This window comes from Nyctibius grandis, chromosome 10 (genome assembly GCF_013368605.1).
Source record: "Nyctibius grandis isolate bNycGra1 chromosome 10, bNycGra1.pri, whole genome shotgun sequence".
Classification (NCBI taxonomy): Eukaryota; Metazoa; Chordata; class Aves; order Nyctibiiformes; family Nyctibiidae; genus Nyctibius; species Nyctibius grandis.
In genome coordinates, this window is record NC_090667.1 from 32,829,913 (window position 1) to 32,842,049 (window position 12,137).

Below are 12,137 nucleotides of genomic sequence, written 5' to 3' on the forward strand. Positions count from 1 at the left end.
TCTTTTGAATCACTTAATGTTCGTTCTTTTTTTTATTTCTCCTCTGATAGTGTTGTCTTACACAGGATCCATCAGTTCCTGTTTTATTGGTCTTATACGTATGGAATGATTTAATAATGAACACGTGCTTTCTTTTCAGTAGTGCTGTGTTTCCTTTATTGCAATGAATTCACTGAGATATCCACAATTTAAAGTCTTCCTGTCTTTGATAGTCTGTGTCCAGTGGAATACATCCCAACAGGGATAACCAGAACTAGAAGGAATTGTGTTTACTAATTACCACCACCATGTAGCAACACCCATGAGTCGCAGGGCACCACAGTGACTCCAACTCAAAGAACAATCAAAAATGAATCTATGTAATTGCTAAGGAAATGAAGACTGAGCAGAACTTAAAGGCAATTAAAGTCTTTATTTCCATTTTATTACTGAATAAATACTTCAGAATATTTTCATTTGCTTCGCTTTTCGTTTACTCATGGGGTCTGCTTGTTAATATGACTGGGATGTGCGAGAACTCCTTAATTAACGTGTTTTTGTGGGTATCTCTCGGTTTCTATGAAATATGCTTGCTGACAGCTACGTAACAGTAGTAGAAATAGAAATGACAGATTTGTAAGCACTGGTCAATTAAAAAATGCTCAAGGAATACAGTTTTTGAATTATTGGACCAGTCTTCTCTGCAAATTGGAATTCAGTTCAGTTAATTAAATTCACTGGATCTATGGCAATTTACATAAAGTTATAATAAAAGCATGGTTATCTGCTCAAAAGCTGCAGTTTCAGAATATTTAAATGGAATAATATAATTTTTATAAGAACTGGATGCAGAAATATCTAATTGACACGCAAACAAAACTGAAACATGTATTTTACTCTCAATTACAACGAATTTGGTATGCAGTGATCCCAGGCACCATATTGTGAATGTTGTATGGATTGGGTGGAAGCTAGATGGTGGTCTACCTGTCTGTCACTTCTGACGAGCTTGGTCCCAGTCTTTTCCTGTATCTCAAGTGAATGGCTTTGATTTACTCCAGTATATATGGCTTTTGTTGAAGTTTGGGCATCCTCTGGACTGGGGATGAGAGTGCTGCAGGTGTCCTCCAGATCCTGCCTTCAGCGAAGCTCCGTCCTGCCTTTGCCTCACCTATTTCTCCCGGTCTGTTTGCTGTACGTGCTTGTGTACACCCACAAGTGTGTAAATCCAGTTATTACAATTGCAATACGGTGTTTTATTCCTGGGGCTTTGTTGACAAGGTTTAAGTGCAGCCTTTACTGTCTCAAAAGGACCGTGGGGAAGGAATCTGCTTACTTAAAAATAAATGTGGCAATTAAACATTTGTTATGTTGGCTTTATGAATTAGTGGACTTGCAGCTTAAATAAAACACGCATAAAGCAATAAACCTTCGGTATATGTAGGAGAAAGATATATCCATATAGCAATAAAATCCTGAAATCTATAATGATGGATGAAGGTATTTTCTATCAGTGTCTTTGAAGGAGAGACTTCAGGTAGAGTCTGCTCCCCCCAGATCAAACCTGCGAGGAACTGAAAGGTTCGTGCAGAGGGACGCGAGGCAACGCTTTGGGGGGTGCAGAGGGGTGGCACGGGCTCCTCAGCCTGCACGGCACGACCTGCTGCACACACAGCATCCCCTTTAATTACAGGGATTGCTGTAATCAGCTTTCGGTGTGACAGCAGGATTAGAGCCTGTGCTGGAACCCGCAAGGATATGTTTTGTTTTGGGCTTTTTTCCCTGACTGTTAGTAGGTTCTGAGTGAGCAGGATGGTTTTCCTTGGCAGGGGGGTGCAGGGGTGCCTGGGGAGGGCTGGGTGCTGCTCAGGGTGGAGGTCCCTGGGGGTGCAGAACAGCCAAGCAGGCTCCATGCCCTTCCCAGGTGAGGACACGGCGGCGGGGACAAGCCGAGCAGTGGGGATGGGGGCTGGTGGGGAGCAGGTACCGTGTCTGGTTCGCTGTAACGTGTAAAGCAGAATGGGGCCAGGTCACTGGGCAGTGCTGGAAGTACTGGTTTTCCTCCACGGCTGCGTGTGGACGGGCCCTGCCAGCTGCTTTTGGTTTGCTGTTTTGCTGCTCTTCGGTGAATCAAGCTGGTGAGATGGAATCGTCTGCTCAGAGCTCGATGGTTCCTTTGGCTTTTCTTTTACAGGCCCATAATTGATTCATTTAAGCAAATTAGCTGTCCTAGACGGAATACTTTCTGCAATAGTTCAAGGTCTGTCGTGTAGGAGAGCACTGCATCATCTCAGAGCCAAATATCAATAAAACTCTTTAAGAGCAAGCATGCACAGTTCAACCAGGTATATCAGGGACAAAAGTAGGACAAATTATTTAGCATAACTAGAACTTTTTCTGGCTGTTGCATTCTCTGCTGGAATATAGAAATTACTTGTTGACAGAGAGCTGTTCACCGGAGCCATCGGGATGGAGGGGTGGGAAGGTGCAGTGTCTGATGCCTCTCACTAGGCTTTAAAACTTCCGGGGCTGTTTGTGGCTTTGTTGATGGAATGTCAGCAATATCGATTTGTTTCATTTAAATGCTGAGGAGTGAATTAAGAGAAGCATATGCTTTGCCCAGGAAGCGTTTTCACTTTGATTTCTTGGAGTATTATGAAAGCAGAAAGTGGAGTTGTATGATAAATGGCTGAAACTTCAAATATTTGCTTTTATTCTTATAAATACTTCCCAGATAACCCTATCACTGTAAACTGAGCAACTTCAGGTACTTACAAAGATGCATTAAGCTGATGCTGCGCTTACAGAAAGAGTTGGCATCGCGCTTTTGCTGGACCGTTCTCCTCCACGTACTTGACACGTGCGCTGATGCTTCCCTCAGCCTGCTGAACCCTGCCTGCCCAAGAGCATGAGTCGATACCTCTAATACTGCCCTTACCTTTGGGTACTGCTGTGGTTTTTGCAAGGCTGTGCAGTTTCCAAGTGATGTTAGTGACATTTAAGATTGATAACACCATGTATCCAGGTGTATAGATTTTTGGGGCACCGTGTGACGTTAGTAAATGTCGCTCTCTAGTTTCATAAGCTTTTGCAACGCGCTGGTTTAAACGCTCTGCCTTTGGACTTTGTTGTCCACTGGCTGGAGCCCAAAGCCTAGGAGTGTGTTGAGGCCACGCTGAACTGGTCTTACATTGCACGAGTTGCGAGAAATTCTGCGGTGCAGAAGGTACATACAAAAGAGCAGATAACTTTTTTCCTGAATAGACAGTAAGTCTCAAAGCAGAGAAGACCACAGGCTCTGGAGTATGGAAGCATCTCACTAGCAAGGACAGGGTAGATCCTCATCGGAGTTGGCTGAGGAGAACAGCCCAAGAAGAGAAGAGCAGCAGTATCTGGTTACCCATGAGCTCCAGATAATCCTGGAGCCGAGGAGTCCGAGGTGGGTAGAAAAAGGAAAATGTAACACCCAGCAAGCAGAGATGGTGAAATATCAATGCAGTGTTGGGTAGGGACCTGGGGGAACTGGCGTCCTACCCTGCAAAGCTTCACTGGGGTTTTATTGAGAAGCTTTCTGCTTTCACAGGAAACAGTAAGTCTGAATTAAGCATGTGCAATGAATGTGTTTAAAGTTTCTTGTTTTGTGCGTTTTTTTCATAATTGAAAGAAGAGCTTGCCCTCATTTCAGAATAAAAGGCATCCCCAATGAGCACCGGTTCTGAAAGGGCTGATGTGAATATTATGATGATAATTTATTTTCTTAGGAATGTTGTAATTTCAGCATTTCTGTAATGGTTCTAAGCAGATGCAGGGAAGAATGTGGTACTGCTTCAGCATGCATCACATTAGCAAAAAAACAGTGTACTTAGTAATGTGTCAGGCTTTTGCAAATATATACATTTTGCTTTAAAAGCATAAATAAATAAACAAACCCACACTGAGGTCTTGCTTTTACAAGACCCAAAGTTTATAAATTAATACTTTTTTTTTTTACCTTGTTGCTGAAACTTGACCCTGTTGCCAAACTTTCCTAGGACAAGTAAGCAAAACTTTACCATTATAGTGTGAATTCTCTAAATAATATTTGTATGCCTGTCACTTATCACGCTTTTACTTTAAACAGAGAAACCAGGTTGATTTTGCTGCTACAACGAGCTATGGGGTTATCTCCTCCATTTCTTAAAGAACAAAAATACTGCGTACTAGTAGCTTTGTGCTGTTATTTATGGAGGAAAAACTTGAAACATGATTGGAAACCTCGATATATTAAGCTGTTGCAATCCCCTTGCAAAACACAGTCTATAGCTTTGTGGAAAGCAAAAGGTGAATTATGAGGAAATGTCCCCCACACCGCAGTTTCTAGCAAACCACCATGTACCTGTGTGTTTAAAGGTACTTTCTGTATGCTTTAAGTGCTTTATTGCACATAATTTGAATCCCTTTATTGCTAAGAGTGATAGATACCATTTCAGGTTTTCTCTGCTTTAGTTTCGTTTTGGTAATGTCATTTCTGGTTAAACTTCTATGGTGTAGTATATTGAACCATGAAATAGTTAAATTTTTAATGAGCGCCATGAAAATCCTATTGCTTTTGGGTTTCAGAGTATCAATATCCTAGCTGAACAAGTCAGACCTAATTAAAAGACAGCACTGATGCAAGATCTGCCCTTTTTTACTGCATCCTTTCCACCTGAGAACTGCACAGCCATTTTAAAGCAAAGGATACTTCCAGCTCCCCAGGCTCTGTTACGCAGAGTAGAGCGATGACAGGGATCTTTGATTTCTTTAAGCTGTTAATTCCTTAGCTGCAATTTTATGTATTGACTTCAGCAACATCATACGTTTGGCTTTGAACCAATGAATCAGGAGATTTTTGAATGTTCAATACTGCTTAGTTAATAGTTCCAGTGGTGCAGCAGACAGTTTTATTGTATGGTAGGAGGCAAGCTATAAATCACAGGTACGACCTGCTTGCATTTATTGCACAGAAAGCCTTTGTTAGAGATCTGGTTTACTACAATTAAAAGGTACATATTCTCAAGGAACCGATAAAAATAGTTTTGCTTACAAAGCAAAGGGGGCTGCGCCAGTATCAGCCTGGTTTTGAGTAAAGAAAACCAGAGATTTAATGTTAGAGGAAAGCGTCAGAAGGATACCAAAGACATAAAGTGTATCTTATGGCAAGATATAAAACGCAGCGGTGTAGATTTTAAAGGAGATGGCAGAATTTACAGAAGCTGACTATCCCAGGCAGTTGGCAAATGCACTAAAGAAGACAAATTTAAGACTTGCCAGAAGGAAACCCTATATCAGGGGGTAGAAATTCAAGTGCTCTGCAAAGGAAATGTAAATAAGGCAATAGACGTCTAAGAGGACTGTGGTCAAATGAAACACAGAGAAACAGCTTCGTGCTGAGGAGAGAGGATGTGCTGTAGGTGGAAAAATATCAAGTGTAAGACCACTGGGAGGAATTTGGGAACCGCTGTCACGTGCACTGGTAAGTTACTGTATAAACGATTATGAAACTTGAATAGCTTGTAGTGAGATGTTTAAGAGGTAATTGCCTTTGGCTACTTTTTGATGCCTAAACATGTTTAAAAAAATCCTGTGTAAGCTAAAAAAGCTGATAAGCAGCAGACCACATAGTTGTGTAGTAAGTGGCACCACTCACCCTAGGAGATGTACTAGGATTTGGCTGTTGGAACGCAGGATCTTTGCTATTTTCTGTGCAGGCATTTGCTTGGGAGATGACAGTAATTCAGAAGAAATCACGTACACAAAGTACACAATCAAAGCATGGTAACTTGTCCTGATGCGTATGAGGGAAGTGTAGAGTCCTTGTAACAGACACGAACGTTTTTGTGCCCGGGTGGTGACTACACAGGTACAGGTAAATGTGTTTAGGGAAGAGACCTTGTGGTTTAGTCTCTTAGCTGAAGAATCGGAGCCTGAGTAATCTAAGAGTTGCAGTTAGGAAAATGTGTTTGGCTGCTGAATGCAAGATTCATGCTAAGCAAGGTTACTAATTAGCTATAGTAATGACAAAACTATTCCCTTTCATGTCTTCTAGAAATTCAGATGTGTTGAAGTGTTTAGTTGTTTGTCGTGGCTCTGGATGCGTTTATTGCAGAGGGAGCTGCAATGCCCAGGAGATGCTGGACAGGCACCTTCTTTGCCCTGTTCCCTGCAGGGAAACCTACTCTGTTGTTTTAAGCTTTTTCAAAAGGAAACACCTGGTGTGCCAAGCTTACAGAGTACCAAAAACCTCACAAAACCCACCGTATATTATAGCTAAAACCATACTAGCAAGGGGAAAAGCAAATTGATACTAAAAGTAACGAAACTATATGAGATGCTACTCAACAAATACTTTGGAGTGGATGTGTCATGTTGCATTTGTGATAACAGATGCTATAAAATTACTTTGGTTTTCTGCAGGTTTCACCTTTCTAGATTATTGTGTGAAAGAGGTGATGAAACTAAAGTACCAACCTAGATTTTCATCAGGAACGCAGACTCGAGGCTATCTGATATTGCCATCTTGTAAGGTGTCCACAGAGTAGAACTGGTGTCCTACTAGATAAAATCTACAGAGTTTCCTGAATTCTTTGCCCAAGTAAAACCAAGCAGCTGCAGTTAATAAAAAGCTATCGGTTGTCCCACAACTGTCTGGGAGCGTTCGTTCACCAGCAGAGAGAAATGACATTGGAGGGAAGGCGACAGGAGAGTTGCTGAGTTGTGCAGAATCAGCGATGCTGCCCTGCACTAATGCTGGAAATATTGCAGGGCTTTCTCATTTGTGCAAGGTGGTGGCTTTAGGAGGAGCGTGGCACAAAATGAAAGTCAAACCGTAAAGCATTCTATGTTAGGCTACACTAATATTTTTTGATAGGCTAAAAATTGAATTGAAATTGCTGTGAACTGTGGAATTTAAGCAGTACCGGTTTCAAAAACATATTGTAAATGTAGTGTCTATATTTAAACATGCAGTTCCATTTATCTTCTTAACTTGACAAGTGAACTGATGTATGAACAAAGCTTCTCTTCTTAGCTAGAAAGACAGAGGACATGGCTTAATGAACTGTCATGATACTTCTCTGATGCTGAGTTTATTTGTTATAGCCCTTAAACTGGGAAGTTCAATATTTGGTCCAGTCTTCCTCAAAATGAAAGATTGGTTTCCAAAAAGATTATTTGAATTTTTTTTAACACTGAACTTAGAAAAAATTAATACACTTGTGTTACAGAGCAAAAGGCTCCACACCGAGTTAGCTCTTCCATGCAAAGGCGTTAGGCAGAGCTCTGAGGTTTCGTGCAGCTGAAGGTTCAGTTAACGGGCACCGGTTTCAAATACAACTTCTTTTATAACTTACAAACCGGGTTCACCTCTCACTAATTTAATAAATAATTCTGGAAGTATCTTTTTAACTTTTGCAAGTGGGGCATGAGAAGCTAATCAGGTTAGATGGCTGGTGAACTTCCTTGCGTATGAATTATGGATTTGAGGAGATTTGATGAAGTTGTATATCTTTAGCTGTCTCCGTGTGCGTGTACTCACCATCTGCTCTCAGGAGAGGGATGATAGAGGGTCATTAAACCATAATGGTATTTACTGGAGTGGAAGCATCGGAGACAGCCCAGTGACCACATCCCAGACTGAAGAAACAGGAAATAATTTAAACTCTCTTCAGAGGCTGGAAAGTGTAAACACCACGTGAAGCAGCAGATGATGTAGGGGTGTGCTGCAGCTCTCAAACACAGCCTGGGGAAGGAAAGTAGCTAGGGGCCCACAGACATAAGGACACCTGGGGTGACACTGTAAAAGTCGCTTCTCCTTTGAGTAGAGGTTTTCAGTTTCTCAGGATGTCAGATTTAGTGTGCTCTGTGTATTACAGCAGTTCAACATCACGTCAACATTTTATAGGAGCTCTTTTCTTCCTCCAAAGTTTTGTACAGTCTAGCTTAGCAACTAAAATAGTTGGAGGTTAAATTTGAAAGATGCTATAAGTAGATTTTGCATTTGTATTTAATGCACATTTGAGGGCACATTTCAGGCAGGAAACGGGTCAATACTCAAAATATTACAGTGAAATAATTTGAGGATGTGATTTTTGGGGGTGTGTGTATTTCTTGGTTCAGAAAAAAGTTGTTTGCCAGTGGATTAGCTCTACCCTGTGCTGCTGTTCTGCATGTACGAGCTGACAACTTTAATTCTGTAAGGCCTGTCAATTCTGTGAATATTTTCTACTTCGTATGTGGCAAGGCTAATCAATATGATAATTTGGATTCCCAGTCAAGGGTGAAATTCTTATCATTTATCATATTTAAGTTCATTCCATAGAAACGCAGGCCAAAGGAAAGCACCAGAGAGAGAAGGGTTGCGATAGCTTGCGTGGCTCATACCTCCTTGTCCCAGCTAAACATGGTTTGTCCCTGCAAGGAAAGTGCGCTTTGTCAGGGAATTTGGCTTGCTGGGGTTATAAACACGTTATTGGTGCTTAAAGATCAGCTTAGAGGATGGCTCTGCACCCCAGCCCGCGTGTGCTCCTACGCCGAGGCTCTGCTTATCACAGAGTGCCAAACATCTGCAGTGCTGCTTCCAGGCAAAAGAAAATTTGCCTGGTGGTAGTTTTTGCAATAAATTGAAAATGTAGATCAGGATTCATGGAAGTTGCCTGATTTTTAAAGTCCATTTAAATGGTTTTTAATAGTTTCTCTGAACTTCATGTTCAGCTGAATGAATGTTTCTCTGAAGGAAAGCATGGAAACAACCAATGGTCACATATTCATTGTTATAAAAAGCAATAGTTTCACATCTGAGTTTAAAAGCAGACAGAACACAGCAGAATTAATTGATCTTTGTATAGACTTCACTATTCTTACAAACCTAAAAGTTTGAGGGCTGCTGGGCTTCAGAACCTCCGCAGAAGTTGAGCAGACAGAAGGAACAAACAGATAAACTAAGGGACATTTAAAACTAGTAACTCTGTAGACTGAAATGAAATATTTTTCTGTCTCCGAACTCAAAACAATCCAGTCCTGTCATTAGCACCCAATAGCAGTGCCTGCTGTGCCTTCACTGTAATTTTCTTTCTCATGCATAATGATTTAAAAAAAAAAAAGGGGGGGGAAGAAATAGGATTTTTCCTGCTGTGTTTGTAACTAGCAGCTTTGCTGCTCTCCTTCTGTCTCGTGTTTTCAGGGAAGCCACAGCTTCCTTGCGCTCCCCCTTCCACTGCAGAGGCTGAAATCAGCATATGTGCAGTGCTTGTAGCATCTCGCTGGAGAAGAGCCCGAGCCCTATCTCAGCTTATCTCCTGCTGCCCAGCGTCTGACTCATGTAGTGCCACGGAGCGAGTTCTCTTACAAGCATCACTTTGACTGAAATATTTATCTTTCTCCCGTTTTATCTATAACTTCTTGCTCACTTTGGGTATTTCATGGAGTTCCCCTTGATAATGTGGTAGTTGTAAAATACCGGGGAATGTAATGGTTGTGCCTTTAGCTGCTGCTTTAATTAAAATAAAATGAAATAAGGGCTCTGTTAAATGTTGGTGAAGGTTTATAATGTGTATAGTTCTTTTTCAACGAGTATCCTATACATAGAACTGATTTAACTGATAAATTCTATGATGCAGGTATTTATCACATTACAATATTCCTTCCATCCAGTGCTGTTTCTATTATTTCCACTATGGTCTTATCCAAAGCCCGTTGGAGCTAATAAGCTTCTATTAGCATCAGTGATCTGTAAGTCACACCATAAAATGGGCTATTTCTGCTCACTGGTTATAGCTACTAGTCATGGTTTTAACTGTCTTAACAGAAGACAAATTGACATATTACTGTTGTAACTTAAATTGTAGAATTGAAGTTTTACTACGTGCAGTAAATTCTTATCTAGCTATTCGAAAGATCACTTCAATTATATGGCAAGGGAGAACCCTCACCTAACCTGGGTCTGTCCTTGTTCACAGCTGGAGTCTCAGACCATCCCTCAGGTCTGGCTCTGGTGCTTTTTAAGGGTCTCCTACCAGCTGTAGGGTGGCTTTGCCTCTGGTGCCGTGGCTTCAGTGCCTGCTCATGTGTCTCTTTTCCCTTCCTGACCGTGTATTTTGGGCTTGCTGCCTGGTTTCTTCTCTGCTCCTGGGTTTCTCTCCTACCAGACCATGTGTCTGCCTTGTGTCCTCATTTCTGCCTGCCAGCAGTGTTGTCCTTGGGAGAGTTTCCTTCCCAAGACCCTGGTTACCCGTACTGGAACACCCAACCATAAAATCATAGAATGGTTTGGGTTGGAAGGGGCCATGGTGGGTACTCAGACATGCTTTTCATCCTTTTCTCAGTCTTAATTTTCTAATTCCATACACTTTGTTTCCTCTTTTTGGATTCTATTTTATTTTCAATTCAAGATGTAACAATTTTTTTAAAAAGAAATTGTCCCAGAAACACCTAGAAATCACTAAGAAGTTTTGCCAAATATTGGATGCATTAAATTTGAGTTGACAGCTCCATCTATGCAAAATGAAAAGTGGAAAATACTGACTATGGCTAGAAATGAGTTGGCACTTCAGATGGAGATGAAGGTTGAAAAGTTGACAGCACTCCAGGAGATATTAAAATGGGGTTTAATAGGCAGTAAAAAGGAACGTGTTGACGCCGTGCATGACAAGGATGCATGGCTTAGATGTGATTCAGTAGGTAGTTGGGCCTGTCTGCAAGCTGGCGAGAGATGAATGCTGCTGCCTCTCTGGAGAACGGGCTGAATTTGGTGTGAACTTATCCTGTTTCTTCATGCTCAGTCCATCTGCGCAAGGTGCAAGAAGAATCTGCTGCTCAGGGAAGGGCTTAAAAAAGGGAAAGGCTTAAAAATCTGTACGCTGAAGATTTCAGTGTCAGAGTGTTGTTTGTGCATCGAGCCCTGGCCTCCTGTCCCTCCCGGCTCCTTTCCTCCTGTGCCCTCCCCGTGTTGCTGGCTCTCACCCTGGGTAACGAGCAGAGGAGCTTCAGGCAGCTCCTCCTGGGCCGCTGCTGTGTCTTGGGAAGGGGAGCAGCTTCCAGGAGGCAGCAGGAGCATGCTCTGCTCCTGACCACCACCAGCCCCAGCTCTTCTGGGGGGTACGCGGAGCCCTAAGCCGGGGATAACAGGAACACACGTTTCTCTTCACGCGTTTTGAAGCTGTTACACATAAATCAATGCCGCAGTCAAGTTTGCAAACCTTATTTCCTTTCATCTGTTTCCTATGACAAGAAAACCAAGGGCTTAATGTGATATCTCAATAAATCCTCACGCTACCATCCAGCCATTCCTGAAATGCCATGCGGCTCAGATCATTTGACATAGTTATCCGCTGCAGAGATGGTTCTTGTTTTGTCTGGCCGTGGGGTTGCTCCCTCCAATAACTGATATTCCACATTGAAGACAAAACTGCGTGTGGTGCCCCCGTCTTTTGCGTACCTCTGCCAGCTGCTCGCTGCTTACCAGCTTGACAGCCTCTGGCGATGAGGGAGTACACAGACAGTCTTATTTTTTTTCCCCTAGCAGGAGCTGATGCTTAGTGCAAGGATGTCTTTAAACAAATACGCTGCTTCTATGAAAAATGGCAGAGGCAGGAAAAGGCAGTAATATCGCATCATCTGCATAGTCAATATAAGCAAATGCAAGCGTGTTTTCAGCCCTCTAATAGGGTATCGTAAACATGCAGGGTTTTATGGCGTTCAGCTGAAGAATAGCGCCCGTAAATTACACACAGTGCAATTTCTTTGTTTTCATTCTGAAGTTGATTTCCTTTTATGTTTAGTAATTAAATCGGAGCAAAAGGATTGCGTTATGGCGTGTACCAAATAACAGCAGCGATGACACGGAGGTGTCGTAGGAGTCACTTTGTTTTGCTGTGCACGCTGCGTGTTGGTCTGCCAGCCACGCTTCGCATCGCGGGGATGGGTCACCTGCCTGAAACAGCCGGGAACTCCTGCCCTCCCCTTATCTCGTAGCAAGTCACTCAGGGTTCAGCTACAGTTTTTAAATCATCTTCTGGAGAGATTTATTGTCCCGGCTGGAGGTATCTCCAAGGAGCTCCTAGGTGCAAAGCCGTGCGTGACCGTGACTCCTCCAGCTCAGGGTGTCCCCAGCCCGCTGTGTTGCAGCCTGGGGCAGGGCTGGG